This window comes from Elephas maximus, chromosome 1 (assembly GCF_024166365.1).
Source record: "Elephas maximus indicus isolate mEleMax1 chromosome 1, mEleMax1 primary haplotype, whole genome shotgun sequence".
NCBI lineage: Eukaryota > Metazoa > Chordata > Mammalia > Proboscidea > Elephantidae > Elephas > Elephas maximus.
In genome coordinates this window covers 222,081,302-222,098,775 of record NC_064819.1, presented here as the reverse complement: position 1 = coordinate 222,098,775, position 17,474 = coordinate 222,081,302, and the positions used below count along the sequence as shown (strand labels likewise).

General features: G+C 43.6%; 1 protein-coding gene across 4 annotated transcripts in view; it reads right to left on the bottom strand.

The window, feature by feature from the left end:
- Positions 1–17,474, bottom strand: part of PLEKHG1 (pleckstrin homology and RhoGEF domain containing G1) — a 299,198-nt gene that overhangs the window by 138,415 nt on the left and 143,309 nt on the right. The window contains exon 1 of one of the 4 annotated variants that reach the window (XM_049903323.1): positions 8,083–8,200. The exons of the other annotated variants lie outside the window; for them this stretch is intronic. The gene's annotated coding sequence lies outside the window, so the exon portion shown is untranslated. Of the gene's footprint in view, positions 1–8,082; positions 8,201–17,474 lie in introns of those variants that run through there. 4 annotated transcript variants of the gene reach the window in all.

Here is a 17,474-nt window from a genome sequence, read left to right as displayed (position 1 = left end):
GGGCAGTTCTACTCTGTCTTATAGGGTCGCTATGAGGCAGAATCGACTCGACAGCACTGGGTTTGGTTTGGTTTTTGGATATATCCACTTATGCAACAAACATTTATTAAGCAGCTACTATGTTTCAGAGGAGCCCTGGTGGCAGAGTGGTTAGGAGCTCACCTGCTAACCAAAAGGTCGGCAGTTTGAATCCACCAATCACTCCTTGGAAACCCTGTGGGGCAGTTCTACTCTGTCCTACAGGGTCGCTATGAGCCAGAATCGACTTGGCAGCAAGGGGTATGCTCCAGACACTGGCCTGGGCAGGCGAGACATAGCAGAAAGCAAAACAGATAAAACTCCTGTCCTTAAGGAGTTTGTTTTCTAACGGAGGTCACAGAACTGAAAACCTACACCAATAGCGTGTGAAGACTGGAAGACAATTCAGGGTTTTCTGATCTGACTCCTTACCTGGTGCTGGAAGTACCACTTACAATACCTTCACCATGTGTATCCAGTCTCTGCTTAGATACTTCTGTTATCAGCAGTCCACCCCTGCTCAGATAGTCTATCCCATCTTAGGACAATTCTGATCTTTAAAGGACTTTCTTACATTGAACTGAAGGCGTTTAAGAAACACTACAGGGTAACTACAAGACAAATTGCTCCCCAACTCCATTTTTTAGTTCTGTTATTACTGGAGGTGTGCTATCAGGTCCGCATATGTATTCGCCTCTTCGTTCAAATATTTATTGGGTGACTGCCCTAAGCCATTCCTGGAGGCAGGGTTCGACTAGGGGAGGGTTGCCCCTTGTGGTGGTGGGGGCGATGAGGCAGTACTTAAAAATGGTACCACCCTCTGATCCCCTTCTCCATGTGTCTCAAGATCTTACTTTCCCACTACTTCCACCAACGTGTTTTCAGAATCTTAATGATCCTTATGCCAACTTACTACCATAAAAAATTGTTGAGAAGACACCAGTTTTAGAGACCATGCTCCAAAGTCATACTTTTTGGTGTAGCAACAATGCTCTGCCCTTGAAGAGCACAGGAGACACGGAGCCTTATGCATATAAGGGGTTCACTGTATTGAAGACATATACTATGTGGGGAGGAGTCCCTGAGCTGTGCAAACGGTTAACAAGCTCCGCTACTAACTGAAAGGTTCGAGTTCACCCACAGATGCCTTGGAAGAAAGGCTTGGTAATCTACTTCTGAAAAATCAGTCATTGAAAACACTATGAAGCACAGTTCTACTCTGACACGCATGGGGTTATCATGAGGCAGGGTCAACTGGTTGACTGGTTTACTGTGCAGGGAAGGCACAAGATGTCTTGAAAACATGTAAGAGAGGGGCCAGGCCTAGTTTGGGGGTGGTCAGAGAAGGCTTCCATGAGGAAGAGCTATGGGTACTGGCATCTGAAGACTGATGAGAAGTTAACTAGGGGAACCCAGGCAAACAGTTCTCTTACAACTGCCCAGGCAGCTTTGCTTCCTGTAACCATACTCTGACGGAACAGCTAGCATTATGCCAACTCCAATTATCCTACCCAGATTTTTTTTCTAGACAATCTCATTTGCAAATATACTGTCTCATGCCACAGCTAATAACTACGCCCCTGTAATAATGCCCCTTTATTAAACTGTCTTTTAGTTTCCTTCTCCGCTCTGGCATGGCCCCCATACTCTAATTTGCATATATCAGTCTTCTCTCTTCTCAGCTTTTTCTTCTCTCCAGGCACTGGGCAGAGCTGTTTGGATGATAACCAGGACTCTGTTCTTGGCCAATCACTTAGACTGCACCCCCAAAAGAGAAAAAAACCAAACCCACTGCCATCGAGTTGACTTTGACTCACAGGGACCCTATAGGACAGAGTAGAGCGGGCCCATAGGGTTCCAAGGATTGGCTGGTAGATTTGAACTGCTAAACTTTTGGTTAGCAGCTGTCTTGGTTATCCAGTGCTGCTATAACACTATAATGATAATATTATATATTATAATATATAATAATGGTTTCTCACCATCTGCACAGTTCCCAGTGTTAACAGTTCTCCTCACTTCCTTCTAAGTCCTCTATCCATTCATAGTTTCAAAGCTGCTTCCACATTTTAGGTATCTGTTAGAGCAGCACCCCACTCCTGGTACCAAATTCTGTCTTGCTTATCTAGTGCTGCTATAACAGAAATACCAGAAGTGGATGGCTTCACCAAACAAATTTATTCACTCACAGTCTAGCAGGCTAGAAGTCCAAATTCAGGTCTCATCAGCTCCAGGGGAAGACTCCTCTCTGTTGGCTCTGGAGGAAGGTCCTTCTTGTTAATATTCCTCTGGACTAGGAAATCCTCTCCTCAGGAACCCTAGGTCCAAAGGTCCAAAAGGTCCAAAGAATGTGCTCTACTCTCTGCTTGCTTCCCTTTCCTTTTATCTCTTGTAAGATAAGAGGTGGCGAAGGCCACACCCCAGGGAAACTCCTTTTATATTTGATCAGGGATGTGACCTTAGTAAGGGTGTTACAATCTCACCCTAATCCTCTTTAACATAAGATTACCACGAAATGGAGGACAACCACACAGTACTGGGAATTCACAGCCTAGCCAAACTGACACATATTTTGGGGGGACACAATTCAATCCATGGCATTCCACCCTTTGGTCCCCCAAATTCATGTCCTTCCTACATGTAAGACACATTCACCCCATCATATCATAGCAAAAGTCTTAAATGAACGCCAAGTCCAAAATTCAAAAATTTCTCTTCATCTGTGAAATCCAGAATACATGTTACCTGCTTCCAAAGTACAACGGCAGAACAGACACAAACTAGACATTTTCATTATAAATGGGAGAAACTGGAGGGAAAGAAGGCATAACAGGCACCAAGCAAGTCAGCAGAACACATTACATTAGCCCTCAAAGCTTTGAAAATAATCCTCTATTCTCTGAGACAATTTACACAATGGTCCTGCCCTGCAGATTCTAGGTATTGGGCACAATCTCTGGATTCTAAGTGGAGGCCCCTTGGCTCTGGGCTTGAACTCTGCCTTCCAGGCCCACTGGGACAGCAACCCTGCCCCCTCAGCTTTAGGTGCACCATTCTCCTAGTGACGACTCCACCCTTAGAAACACCAGAGGCCATATCTTTTCAGACTGAGGCAGCTCAGCTTCCTGTGTTCCTTAGCCTCTCAGTCCTCGGGCCTCACACCCGCATCTGCCCTGCTGGGGCAAGTGTTCCAAAGCTCAGTTGGTCTACTGATAAGTACCTGGAGGCACCTCACTCCTCCAGGAAGCCTCCTGCACACAGACACTCAGCTCTCTCACTCTGTGGGTTGGCTCCTGGTTCTGCTATTGCCAATTTGCTGCTGCTGCCAGTCCTCTGCTGCTGTTTTTCACCATCTGCATGGTCTCCAGTGTTAACAGTTCTCCTCACTTCCTTGTGAGTCCTCTATCCATTCACAATTTCAAAACTGCTTCCATATTTTAGGTATCTGTTAGAGCCGCACCACACTCCCAGTACCAAATTCTGTCTTGGTTATCCAGTTCTGCTATAACAGAAATATCACAAATGGATGGCTTCACCAAATAGAAGTTTATTCACTCACAGTCTAATAGGCTAGAAGTCCAAATTCAAAGCATCAGCTCCAGGGGAAGGCTTTCTCTCTCTGTTGGCTCTGGAGGAAGGTCCTTGTCAATCTTCCTCTGGACTAGGAGCTTCTCTGTGCAGGACCCCTAGGTCCAAAGGATGTGCTCTACTCCCAGTGCTTCTTTCTTGGTGGTATGAAGTCCACCTGTCTCTCTGCTTGCTTCCCTTTCTTTTTATCTCTTGTAAGGTAAAAGGTGGTGCAGGCCACACTCCAGGGAAACTCTCTTTACAATGGCTAAGGGATGTGACCTTAGTAAGGGTGTCACAATTCCACTCTAATCCTCTTTAACATAAAATTACAATCACAAAATGGAGGACAACCACACAATACTGAAAATCATGACCTAACCAAGTTGACACATATTTTGGGGGGACACAATTCAATCCATGGCAGCAGCTGACCTCTTAACCACTACACCACCAGGCTCCAATCACTTGGTCAGGGCCCTTTATATGGTGTCATTCCAGTAAATTAGTAAACCTTCCTGCCCAGCATTTTCATCTAGGTATATCAAATTAAAGGAACCCTATGAGTTGGAATTGACTCGATGGCAATGGGTTTGGTTTGGTGGTGCAGTGGTTGGGTACTTGGCTGCTAACTGAAAGGTCAGCAGTTGGAACCCACCAGGCGCTCTGTGGGAGAAAGATGCGGTAGTCTACTTCCGTAAAGACTTACAGCCTTGGAAACCCCATGGGACTGTTCTATTCTGTCCTAGAGGGTTGCTATAAATCAGAATCAACTAGATGGCAATGGGTTTTTATATTAGATTAAAATACGCATCAAAGGTAGCCCTAAAAGGAGAAGGGATCATGAAAGGGCTGATTTTGGCGGAGGGGGATCCCCTCTACTCAGTTTGTTTTAGTATTTCTAGAGGCCTTACAACCTGAGCGTGTGCATTTGAGCCTTCATTATTTCCCAGTACCAGTTGGTTGCCATTCCCAGGGGACCTAAAGCCAGGGACAATGGCTCCAGTTTTCCACCATGGCTCCAAACAGAGGACATCTGCTTAGGAGTCCACACAAATTAGGACACAACAAAATGGCAAACCCCAGTGAACCTAAACTGCTCTCTGAGTACTGGGGAGCTATCAGCTGTCACAATGGCTGCTGGTTTTCAGCCTGGTGATTTAAGCATAACAGCCATGCCCAAAGCTGAACTTGCTTTGTTCAATATAAACTATTGTTCACTGCTCATGTCAGGATGTGTGGAAAGGACACAAGGGCCAGAGTTGAGATGTGCTGAATCTCAGCGCTCTTATACTATTTTGTTATCTCGGGCAAGTCGTTGACTTCCTTAGGTTCCAGAATCCTTCTAGATTAGTAAAATGAGAGCTCTTTCCAATAAATCTACGGACTCCATGATTTTGGATGATTTTTCAACACTGTGACCCACTTCCTAACTCCATGCACAGTCTCTCTTGAGAGTCCCATAGAACTTTAGGATTTTAAATGTGGCCCCACTATTATGGTCAGATAACCATGAATTGATGCACAAACCAGCAGGACGTGGGCTTTGTAGAAGGAAACTGCTATGATTTCTTAGGTGACAGAACCCGTGGTAGATTCCTTAACTAAATTATTACCAACAGAAAGATTCCCCATGAAAATTATTTCTTTTTAAAAACATCACCGGACGGTAAACCAATGCCCAAAGTCTACATCATGGTTTTTACCTATCTACTGAAGTCATCTCCACTCTTTGCAAAATTGCACTCTGGAAACCAGCTTATAAAGTTAGTTACGAAATAGCTCAGTTTCCCACGGGGGTATTGTCATAATTTGGGGTTGCAGCCCAACCAAGTACTTCACATAATATACCCCTGGAATAGCAGTAACATAAAAGTTGAAGTAACTGTACAACTGTGAAAATTATGTACCTATAATATGCAGATAATGTAAAGTACGGCTTGCCCTAAATTATAAAAAAGGGTGCATATACCTTAAAGTATACATGCAGTTAGGAAGATTAGAAGAGGCTCACAGAACTGGCATTCTGGTTGAGCCTCTGTGGGAATGGGGTGGGTGAGACTGGGAGACTCTTTGTGGCTGTCCCCCCAACCGGGTTTACTTGCTTGGACTGATTGATTGATAAGGGGCCTGTCTACAATGCTTCCTGGCAAAATCTACAACTGGGCTTCAGATATCTTCAGGCATGTATCACAGATTCTATGTAGGAGCTGAGAGTACACTGGGGTGACAGATCTGATGGTAAGTAAGGAGTTGGTGGCCCAGGGAAAGACCCTGAGGAAGGAAGTCTGGCTCAATAAATACAATTACCAAACGCACGTAAGGGCCAAGGGAAGCACTGGTCTCTAATTTCAGGTGTGGCAATTACCCAGACTGGCCTTGCCCCAGCCATCCTGGCAGCCTGCGAAGGCCCTGGAGAAAGAGGCTGGGTGGTAAAAAACAAATAAATAAAATAAAAATAAAAAAGTAAGAGATTTAACAGCTATAATATCCTAAGCAGCTCAGTGATGGGAACCTTCAACCCTGCTAAAGAAAACATAAGAAAGGGAGCCTTTTTCCCACAAAGAGAAGAGAGGAGAGAGCAGCGGCAGCGTGGGTGGGGGTTTGGGTGGCCAACCAGGTGGACACCCACAGGAGCTTGGGAACTCCAAATTATCTCAGAGCCAGGCCCCGGGGAGGGTGAGCAGCCGGAGGCAAACAGCAGTGATGGGGCAGGCAGAGGGAAGGGGAACCAGGGAGGCGCTTCCCGGGGGTAGTGGGAGAGAGGGTGAAGTCCTGGCCTTATGTGGGTGCAAGGGGGCAACTGAGTTGGTGAAGCTGGTTCTAGTAACATGACTTTATCTGTACCCAAAGGGATGGTGGGGCCTGGTGTGAGTTGAACATTCTTTCAGAAGTTGTCAACTGAGGCTGGGCAGGGACCGTGTGACCTGCAGACCTGTTGTTTGGTCAACACTGGGTTTAAAATTTCTTTGACTTGATGACCCAAATTAAAAAAAATCAGATTATTTCTCATAAAAATGCAGATTGTTTTGGTTTGGTGTGGGGGGGGTGGTGAGTACCAAGAAAAAAAGAATAAAAATCGAACAACCCTAGTCTTATATTGCCACTCAGCAGTGATGCGTGGAGCTGCTAGGACCTGCATTTTCCAGTTTGCCGCAGTCCCCACAGTTCCCTGCAGTACTACCTGTCCTCCTTCACTCATTTACACCATCTGCTTGGCCCTTGTAGGTATCCTGGGTTACACGCAGGGATTACTACATGGTATACTACTTTAGTAGTCCTAGCAGGCATTACTAGAAATAATGTGGCAAGGACAATTAATTCCTCTTCAAGTCTGTGAGCCACATGAAAATGAAACTTAACCAAAAAATATCACCTGTTACGCTACACAAGATTATGTAAAAAAGTGCTATAAAGATCAGAACAACCGGAAAGATTTGGTAAGAGGAGAGGAGGAGAATACAGTTTACAGCAGAGGGGTGGGGAGGAAATAATTGTGGGTCAGGAAATTTGAATTGCCCGCACCATTTAGCCTCTTTCCTTCTTATTTTCAATTTTTCCACTCTGAATGTTAATCAAAGTCTCTCATCCGACTAGTTCTTTCACACACTTACAATGTTTCAACGATGATAATGTTTATTACTAATGTTACCACTACTACTGTTAGCCTTGCTAACCCTGGTGGCACAGTAGTGAAGAGCTATGACTGCTAACCAAAAGGTTGCCAGTTCAAATCCACCAGTTGCTCCTTGGAAACCCTACTGGGCATTCTACTCTGTCTTACAGGGTCAATATGAGTCAGAATCGACTCGATGGCAATGGGTTTGGTTTTCGTTTTTTTAGTGTTAGTCTTAGTTCAGAGTTTCTGTGACAGAATTAAAACAGAAGCAGCAGTTTAATGGATACTTCTGTCAAGCCAAAACAGCCAAGTAACTGCTGTCATAATTTTTAACATTTCAAAATCCTGGGACAGCAAGACAAAAGCCAAGCACCTGAAGAATGACACACTGAGTTGGCCGAAAACTTCAGTTCCTGCAATCTATGACCTTTATATAAGTATCCACATGGGGGTTCATTCTTGATGATCTTATGAAAACCAAGCCAAGATGAATTATAAACATCAAAATTGACATATCATACCCTAATTTTATAAAACATTACTTTCATTTCACTTTGTTTTAAAATACTAGACGGAAGTTAGGACTCTGAACTGGAGATACAAGCCCCGTCAAAATAAACAATGGCTGGTTTATGGGCAGGGGAAAGAAATAAAATAAAAGGATAAGTAGTCCCCCAAACTTGGAAGAGCATTTGTGCATTTTAACAGTCATCATTTATGAAGACACCTAGAGGCATTATTTCATCAGTAGCATTTTTCCTAGAAAGGGGAATAAAAATTGCATTCTGCACACAAAACCAGTGTTTATTTCTTTTTGAACCATCTCAAGATAAAAATGTTAATACAGCAAGGTCCTCAATGAGGATTAGCAGACTTACCCTGTCTTCTGAAGAAGAAATTTCTCTGATATGTGATATCTTCCCTCGGGAGTATGTAGAGGAGCAGGGCAGAGAAACAAAGCCAGCCACTTCTCCCTAATCCTGATGTGATAGCAAAAGCCAAATGCTAAAAGCTTCCCTCAGGGAAAGAGTGACAACAGCTTGGAGATGGATCAAGTGGGTCTGACAAACTTCAGGCTACTTAACCACTCAGGTTTCTCTTCCCCATTCTGAAATTTGTTTGAGAAGCTGTCACATGTTTTAAGCACACTCGCTTACAGGCCACTGGTGGTCAGGCTCAAATGATCCGGGCACCCACAGTAAGTACCAGAATGGGCTGGGAAGTCCCACTGGGTCCACAGGGAGCAGAGACTATCACCAGGTTTTCAGCTGGCATGCTCCCTGCCCGTGTCTCTCTGGAAATCTAACGACCAAGAAAGTGCTAGAGAGTAGGGGATTCCTTCTCTCTTCTGCATGGATAAATCCCACACTGTGGTTTTATTAAAAAAAAAAAAAAAAAAAAACTCCTCTGAAGATGAGCTAAACCATTTATGAAAATGAGTGCTCTGATGGCACACCTTCAAATTATACTTTGCATTTCATTCTTTTGTAGATATTTAGAGATCTCAGTCTATTTAGACATTTTAATCCATCAGTTAATAATGGTGGTATAAACCAAATGCTTGGTGAATGAGATTGGTGATTGTTAGTAGAGACTCTAACCCAGCATTTCTCCAGGTGTGGTTTAATATTTCCTAAGTCACCATCAGCTGGATTTCCAACCAGATTGCTGATCCTTGCCCACGAACTCCTAAATCGGAATCTCCAGGGATGGGCTGAGGAATAGGCATTGGTAACCAAGCTCCTTGGGTGATTTCTGTGCACAGTAAAGGCTGAGAGCCATTGCTCCAGGGGGAGGCCCAGGCTGCCTCCAGCCCTCTAAGCCCCTCTCTTAGCCTTGCCCTGCCTCATTCCCTTACCCCAAGAAGAAGCGCTTTGATGGGGTCAGTGAAGGGACCCTCAAGGATTTAAAACTAGCCTCCTCAAAAGATTACAGAAAGAACTAGTTGGGGTCCAGAGTAAGGTATGTAGTGGGAAAAGCCACTCTTTCTCTAGATTTGGGCTTGTTTTAAGGGTAAGAGGAGTTCTTGAGACCCCTATGAGATGCTGCCCACCTCCTTTGGAAGGAGAGCTGATGAAGATTCAGGTCTGAAGCCAAAGGTAAAATTAAGAGTGCATTCGTGCTGTGGATGTTCCCTATTCTCAGAGGTCTAGTGTGGACATGGCTGGCTGGGCAGTGGCAGGCTTGCGTTTGGGGTTCTGGTCATATTCTCCCTCGCTTCAAAGAATCAGCTAAGGCTGAATTTCAACGTTATAACAGATAAATAACGGGGCTGGGCCATAACCATTGATGATGCTTTCAACTCTGAAATTCGAGGGCCCATAGAAAATAATAATTCACTACTGTTATGCTTTCGGTCTCTAACTTCTCATGAGAATGGATACCGAATCTTTACCAAAGTGAAGATTCTACTAAGTCAGCCAAACTGAAACGACTCGAAATTAATTTAGCTGTATTTTCAGGGACAATTACAGTATATAAGCAAATTCGAAGGTATCAAGTACGTTCGACTATGTAAAAATGATACATAAAATCCCACAAGTCTTCAAAAATTAAGGTTTTAAACAGTCATGAAACATATTAAAAAAAAAAATAGTAGATTCTCTGGGGGAAGACCCATGCACTAGCATTTTCTTCTTAAAGTGATTCTTAACACGTCGCCAGATTGAGAGCCACGGCTGTGCCGCAAGAATATTGGTGTACCTCCAAATTAAGGTAAAGTGCTATCAAAAAAAGCAAAGCATTTTCTAGATTGATTTTTTTATACTACAAGAAAAAGTCGCTATTCAAGTAGAATACACTTACCGGTGGACAGAATAAAATTATATTTTAATTATTAAGTGACTCAAACTTTAAGAACTGCCAGTGGACAATGTGTACATCCCAACTGGTTTTCATTTTGAATAATAAAAAGGGAGGCAGCTCACTGTCAGGGGAAGAAGGAAGAGGGTGAGGAGAGTGGTAATAAAGGAGAGTAGGATTTTTTTATTGCGAGACTGAAAGCCTGGGTTTGACTTCTCCCCGGCAACTCACTTCTCTAAGTATGCTGGCCATTTTCTCATCTAAAGGCCTACAAGGTAGAGGGAGAAGGAGGAAGACCAAAACCCAGGCCCAGGTGAGGTTCTTTGCTTTTTGTAGGAACAAACAAGAGAAGAACGATTGATGGTGGAAGGTTCCCCGTGCCCTGCAGAAGGTGGTCCATACACGGCAGCTTCTGGCAATCACTGGGTTGTCCAGCTGTGTTTCTGAAGTAGCAAAAGCTGTCCATGCATCATCTACTGAAAGTTTAGCTTTATATTTGAAACTACTGACACCAAATGGTGAGTTATGGAAATGAGATACATTTAATTTCAGAGTGTGGACCTATGACTTAATATGATCATTTTCTGATTATTTGACTTCAATCAACCTCGGTCTCTTTAAAATCAGGGAACCACCTTTGTCCCACAGAGTTACCGTTTAGCTTAAGTGACAGAACACTTACAAACATCCATCGTGGTGCCTGGCTCCTGACAGGTAGCCAAGCGCTTAACCACCGCACCACCACAGCCTCTTCCTTTATGGACAGTCAATATACAGACTGATGGTTAAAAAGAACCTCAAATACACAAAACTCTAAACTTTTTAAATTTTAAAATTGATATCACTTTACGTTATATTTGGAAACCCTGGTGGCATAGTGGTTAAGTGCTATGGCAGCTAACCAGAAGGTCAGCAGTTCAAATCCACCAGGTGCTCCTTGGAAACTCTATGAGGCAGTTCTATTCTGTCCTATAGGGTCGTTATAAGTCGGAATCGACTCGACGGCAGAGGGTTTGGTTTGGTTTTCACATTATATTTTACATATTATAAATTTACGGCTGCTAACCAAGAGGTCGGCAGTTCAAATCCACTAGGTACTCCTTGGGAACTCTACGGGGCAGTTCTACTCTGTCCTATAGGGTTGCTATGAGTCAGAATCAACTCGACAGCAGCAGGTTTAGTATAAATAATTATATATATTTATATTATATGAAATATAATTTATATTATTTTTTTTCTAGCTGCAACAAAGAAGCAATCACAGGTCTCCCATATATCAGTATTGTTAGCTTTGTAACAATCACCAATGTCTTCCTAAGGAATTATGGTTTATTCCTTAAAAATTCAGGTTTCTGTGCCATCATCCATAGACACACCCCAGTGCGGGGCCTTCCTATGGGCAAAGTTTTTAACACTATTGATTTATTACTGTATTTCTTTAGCAAGTGCTTAAGAGCTTTTTAAAAAATATACAGCCTATGTAACAATGCCGTACAAGCTGTAATTCCAGTCCTCAAAGTTTCAGAATTTTTTAGGAAGAGACAGAAGTATGCTAATAGCTAATGTCTGAGTACGTCCCACGCATTAGGCATTGTTCTACCTGTTTTAGGTGAATTTCTCACAATCTCCTTAGGATGTAGGTGTTATTATCTCTACTTTATGAATGAAGGCCATGAGAGATTAGGAGGTTGCTCAGATGTACAATGCTACTAAGCGGAGGCACCAGGCAGTCAGATTTCAGAGTCTGTCCTCTTAATCGTGGTGCAATACTTCCAGATTGTAAATTTATGTCACTAATTTATAACATTGGAGAGCTTGGGATATGTGGCTTGGGGTAGGGTAGGGGCTTAAACCAGACCAAACCCAGTGCCGTCAAGTCGATTCCGACTCATAGCGACCCTACAGGACAGAGTAGAACTACCCACAGAGTTTCCAAGGAGCACCTGGCAGATTCAAACTGCCGACCCTTTGGTTAGCAGCCGTAACACTTAACCGCGACACCACCAGGGTTTGGGGTAGGGGCTTAGAAATAGTTTATTATCAATATTTCATTTTACAGAAGAAGAAACTGGAACCTAGGTAGGCAGCCCAAGGTAATCTAGCCCAAACTAAAAAATCAAACCCATTGCTGTTGAGTCGATTCCGACCCATGGCAACCCCGCGTGTCACAATACAGTAGAACCGCACTGCATAGGGTTTTTTCTTGGCTGTGATCTTTATGAAAGCAGACCAGCAAGCCTTTATTCTGTGGTGCCTCTGAGTGGGCTTGAACTGCCAACCTTTCAATGAGTTGTTTTTATTGCTGCCGTTGTGCGCTGTCAAGTCAATGTCCGACTCACAGTAACCCCACGTGACAGGGTGGTGCTTCCCCAGAAGCTTTTCTGGGCTGTAATCTTAAGGGGGGCAGATTGCCAGGTCTTTCTCCTGCAGAGCTGCTGGGTGGGTTTGCAACTACCAACCTTCCAATTAGTAGCGGAGTACAAACCATTTACGCCACCCAGGGTCCTTTACAACCTAGTCCAGTGGCTCTCAAACGCTAGTCTGCATCGGAATTACCTGGAAGGCTTGTTAGAACACAGGCTGCTGGGCCCCACCTCCAGAGTCTGCGATGCTGTGGGTCTGGGGTGGGGCCTGAGAATTCTAACAAGTCCCCAGGTGGTGTCTGTCATGGGTTGAATCGTGTCCCCCAATATATGTGTCAACTTGGTTAGGCCATGATTCCCAGGATTGGGTGGTTGTTCTCCATTTTGTGATTGTAATTTTATGTTAAAGAAGAGTAGGGTGGGATTGTAACACCCTTACCCAGGTCACATCCCTGATCCAAAGTAAAGGGAGTTTCCTTGGGGTATGGCCTGCATCACCTTTTATCTCTCAAAAGATAAAAGAGAGAAGTGGGCAGAGAGACAGGGGGACCTCATACCACCAAGAAAGCAGTGCTGGGAGCAGAGCTTGTCCTTTGGACCCGGGGTCCCTGCACAGAGAAGATCCTAGCTCGGGGGAACATTGATGATAAGATCAAGGGAGAGAGAATGCCTTCCCCTGAAGCTGATGCCCTGAATTTAAGACTTTTAGCTTACTTTACTGTGAAGAAATAACTTTCCCTCTGTTAAAGCCATCTGCTTGTGGTATTTCTGTTACAGCAGCACTAGATGACTAAGACAGTGTTGACACTGCTGGTCCCCAGAACACATTTGGGAAAGCAATGGCCTCCTCAGTCAGTGGCTGAGCCAGAATGAGGCTTCTGCTCTCCCCACTTTGCCTCTTCCAGATATGTAGTGGATACCAGCTGATACCCTACAGTGAGAGGCTGAGAAGGCTGGTCAGCCTGGAAGGGCAGCCTTGAGCACAAGAGATGCTCTCCTCCTCCCAGTTCAGCTGAGACACCTGGGAAGCTCCTATCTGCACATTCTAACACGAGAACCTCGTTATGACTTCCTACGTCTGTCCCAGCCCAGAGCCAGATTTAAAACAATATGGACTTCTTTACTGCCAACAGTAAATATTATTCTCACTGTGAGTTATTTACTAAAAATTGTAATCTAGAATTTGGTTCTATCAAGGCTAAACACAGCAGGGGTTAGCAAAAATAGCAGGAGTCATGGATAACTGCCAGTATTTACTCTCAGAAGGGACAGATAATTAAACAATTTCAAAGTTTTTCTTTTGTTTACATTATAATTATAATTCAAAAGGAAATTTTTTTGTTTGTTTGTTTAGCTAAGAGGATTCACTGCCTTCACTAAGGCCCCTCATAGAGTAAATTATTTTGAAAGTAGGGGCGTTGTTTAATTATTGTTTAAACTTAACCATGTTTATAACTGCTTGATTTTCATGACCTCATAGGATGTTCTGAGGCTTGAGTGATTTAATGTGTAAGAGATTCGTAACTAAGCCTGGCACACACTAAGTGCTCACAGAGCATCGTTTAGCTCTCGCCACTCTTCCTCCTATTATTTAGTAGAGCCAGGGGTCGGCCCATTTGCAGGGGTGAGTTGCTGCTGTAGCTGCCTTTGAGTTAGTCCCCGACTCAAGGCAACGCTATGCACAATGATACAAAGTGCACCCGGTCCCGAGCCATTCCCGTGACTGGCCGCGGATCGGACCACTGTGGTCCACAGGGTTTCCACTGGCTGTTTTTTTTGAAGCAGATCGCCAGGACTTTCTTCCTAGTCTGTCTTAGTGTGGAAGCTCCACTGAAACCTGTTCAGCATCACCGGGAGGCGTCCACTGACAGATGGGTGGTGGCTACTCATGAGGTGCACTAGCTGGGAATCAAACCCAGGTCTCATGCGTGAAAGGCGAGAGTTCTACCACCGAACCACCGCTACCCTGCATGGGCAAGTAATGGGGCCAAATGGTATGACCTGAAGTGAGTTCACAGACCTCATACTCAATAAGCTCTCTTCTCCATTAACAAGGTGACTCAGAGACAGTGACCCTCAAAAAGCGTTTATGGAGCACCTGCATCTACAAGGCAATAATCTGTTACATGGACAAAACCAAGCAGGGCTTCATATCTGGCAGTCACTTAACACTGAGCCAAAGAGTCTTTCCTGAATACCTGCCAGACAGCGATGATCTCAGGTAAGGATTCCTGAGAACAGTTACTTTTTGTTTGTTTTAAATTTGTGTTTTGGACTAAGTATAAATTCATAGAAAACTGTAAAAACAAAAAGTACAAGGAAGTCTCACGTAACTTCACCCAGTTTCCCTCACTGTTAACATCCTGCGTAACTATGGCACAACACCAAAAACAGGACATGGACATGGGTATGCTCCAGAGTACACTCAGGTGTCACCTGTTCCAAGGACAGTTACACTGTGATTGTCCAAACCCAAAACCCAGTGGCCGCTGAGTGGATTCCAACTCATAGTGACTCTGTGGGACAGAGTAGAACTGCCCCACAGGGCTTCCAAGGAGCAGCTGGTGAATTCAAACCGCCAACCTTTTGGTTAGCAGACAAGCTCTTAACCACTGTGCTACCAGGGCTCCGTTCTGATTGTGAAGGGCAGAAAAACAGAGAAGGAAAAGGGAAGGGTAATGAACACATTCACCAATTTCATGTTGTTACTTTTAAATCTGCCTTTGTACTAGTTATAAGAAAAAGACAAATGTTTAGTAACTTTATTATATAAATGAGACTCCCGGGGCGAGGAGCACTCACAACTTTTTCAGAGATTGAGTTAAAAATTATAATCAAGCCAACCTGTTCTTATCTGTGGGTCAAAACATTCAGTAAAGTCACTTAGCCATTCTAAAGTGAGAGGAACCCGAGATTTGATATACACTGATCTTAACCCACCCACACCTGCCCCAACATGCACAATCTACTTGACTGTTGTAAAAGAATCAGTGAGGAACGTCACGATGTCACACATTGCCTGGCCTAGAAAGGCATGTAGTAGACACCAGGGTTTTGTTACACTTGCTCAGAGAATCTTTAGAAGCTCCCATTACTGTATTTGTTACAAGTCTTGCCAGTTTATTAAAGGTTCCCAAAATATTCTTTCTTCAGCATACTCTCTTTCTTATATATATTTTAAAATACTAAAACTGAATGCCTCAATTAGCTGGAATAAGAAAACAAACCCATTGCTGTCAGGTAGATTCTGACTCACAGCAAATAAAACTGAATGCCTCAATTGACTAGAATAGATAAGGTTTTACTCTGCATCTTATTTTCATAATACATAGTCAGGTTAGGGAGTCAAAACCATTAATATGCTAACAACAATCTTTCGGGATTGGTACAACAGAAAGTAGTTCTCAGTTGACTCCCTGGTTTGATGCATTGCCCACCATTTAGTCCTTACTTGGAACATAAAACAAAAACAAAAAAATAACAACAAAATAACCACTGGAAGAACAAAATGTCTTCAGAAGCTCTTAAGGAGGAGATTCTCTAGGTCTACCGAACAGGACTAGAATTACTTTCCTAAGCCCATAACTATGTGGGGACATTTTCGATTCTTCACCACAAGAAAGCTGCTCTGGTATTAGGAACCAAAACACTGCATTTTCCCTCTGCACAGTAGGGAACTGTCTGTGTCAATCTCCACCAGTGATGCTGGCCAGAGTAAACAGATGTTCCAGTGGGTGGAGAAGCCAAGCAAAAGGCCTCCCCTCCAGCTGTATGCAAAGAGCTGACGACCCCGCTGGGGTCATTTGAATTCTGAATGACCAAGCAGAACTTTTGCGAAGGGCTCCCTCCTTCTAGGGCCAGCCATAGGCAAGATTCTGAAATAGGAGAAGCTTGTCCTGGACCACACTGGTGCCACCCCTCCTCAAGCCCCAGGCACCCAACTCACTTCCCAGGTGAGTGTCCTTAAATCTCCTTCACTTCCCTTCCTGCTCAGGGTTGGGACATCCTTCAAAGCTGGGACCCTATGCTGGGCCACCCCATAAAGACTCAGAGACACAGAGAAGAGCTTAAATAACCTGCCCAAGGCACCCAGCTAGAGAGGTGCAGGCTGACCCATGTTCAGTGCTCTTGTCACTGCCCACCACAGGTCACGTTATTCTATAGGTTTGAGTCATTAAAACTTTAATATTTTATCCACTTGAAGAATCAAATCATCACATACATTCTATTTCAGCTCCTGAAAAAAAAATTTTTAATGTTTAAAAATATTCATATATTTGAAAGTACTTCTGATACCCACTGCTGTTGAGTCAATTCTGACTCCGAGCAACCCTATAGGACAGAGTAGAACTGCCCCATAGAGTTTCCAAGGAGCACCTGATAGATTCGAACTGCTGACCTCTAGGTTAGCTGCTATAACACTTAACCACTACACCACCACGGTTTCCACAACTTCTGATTGTAACATGGTTTCCAGTGAACCTTTTTTTGCAAAATGTTGTTGTTAGCTTAGCTGCCATCGAGTTGGCCCCCCGACTCATGGTGACCCCGTGTGCAATGGAGTGAAATACTGCCTGGCCCTGTAACATTCCCATTCCTGTGACATTCCCATGATTGGCTATGGATCAAACCATTGTGATCCATATGGTTTTCACTGGCTGGTTTTCGGAAGTAGATCACTTAGGTCTTTCTTTCTAGTCATTCTCTCTCTCTCACAGACAGACACACAAATATATAAAATTAAAAACCACCAAAATAAGGAAAACCAAGGAATTTTTTTAAAACCTTATTGCATAATTTTTGCATATTTTTTATTGGTAATTCAAAAGTAATTTTATTCTTTAAAACAGAAGGGCAAAGTCTTCTATTTCATGGATAAGCTGTAGAGAGACAGCCACCTCTGTAAAAGTTTTAAAGTTTGATTTCTAAAACCGCCATGAGACTACCAGTGGACTCAAAGTCTCAAGCACTCAAAGAATAGTTTTAATAAATATTTACCTTGAGACCTTTTTCCTTTGCATAGCTAATATATCTCTGGACTTAAAAGTGCTTGTAAAATTATGCCCATGAGTCACTTATTGACTTTTCAAATTTTGGTGGACTGA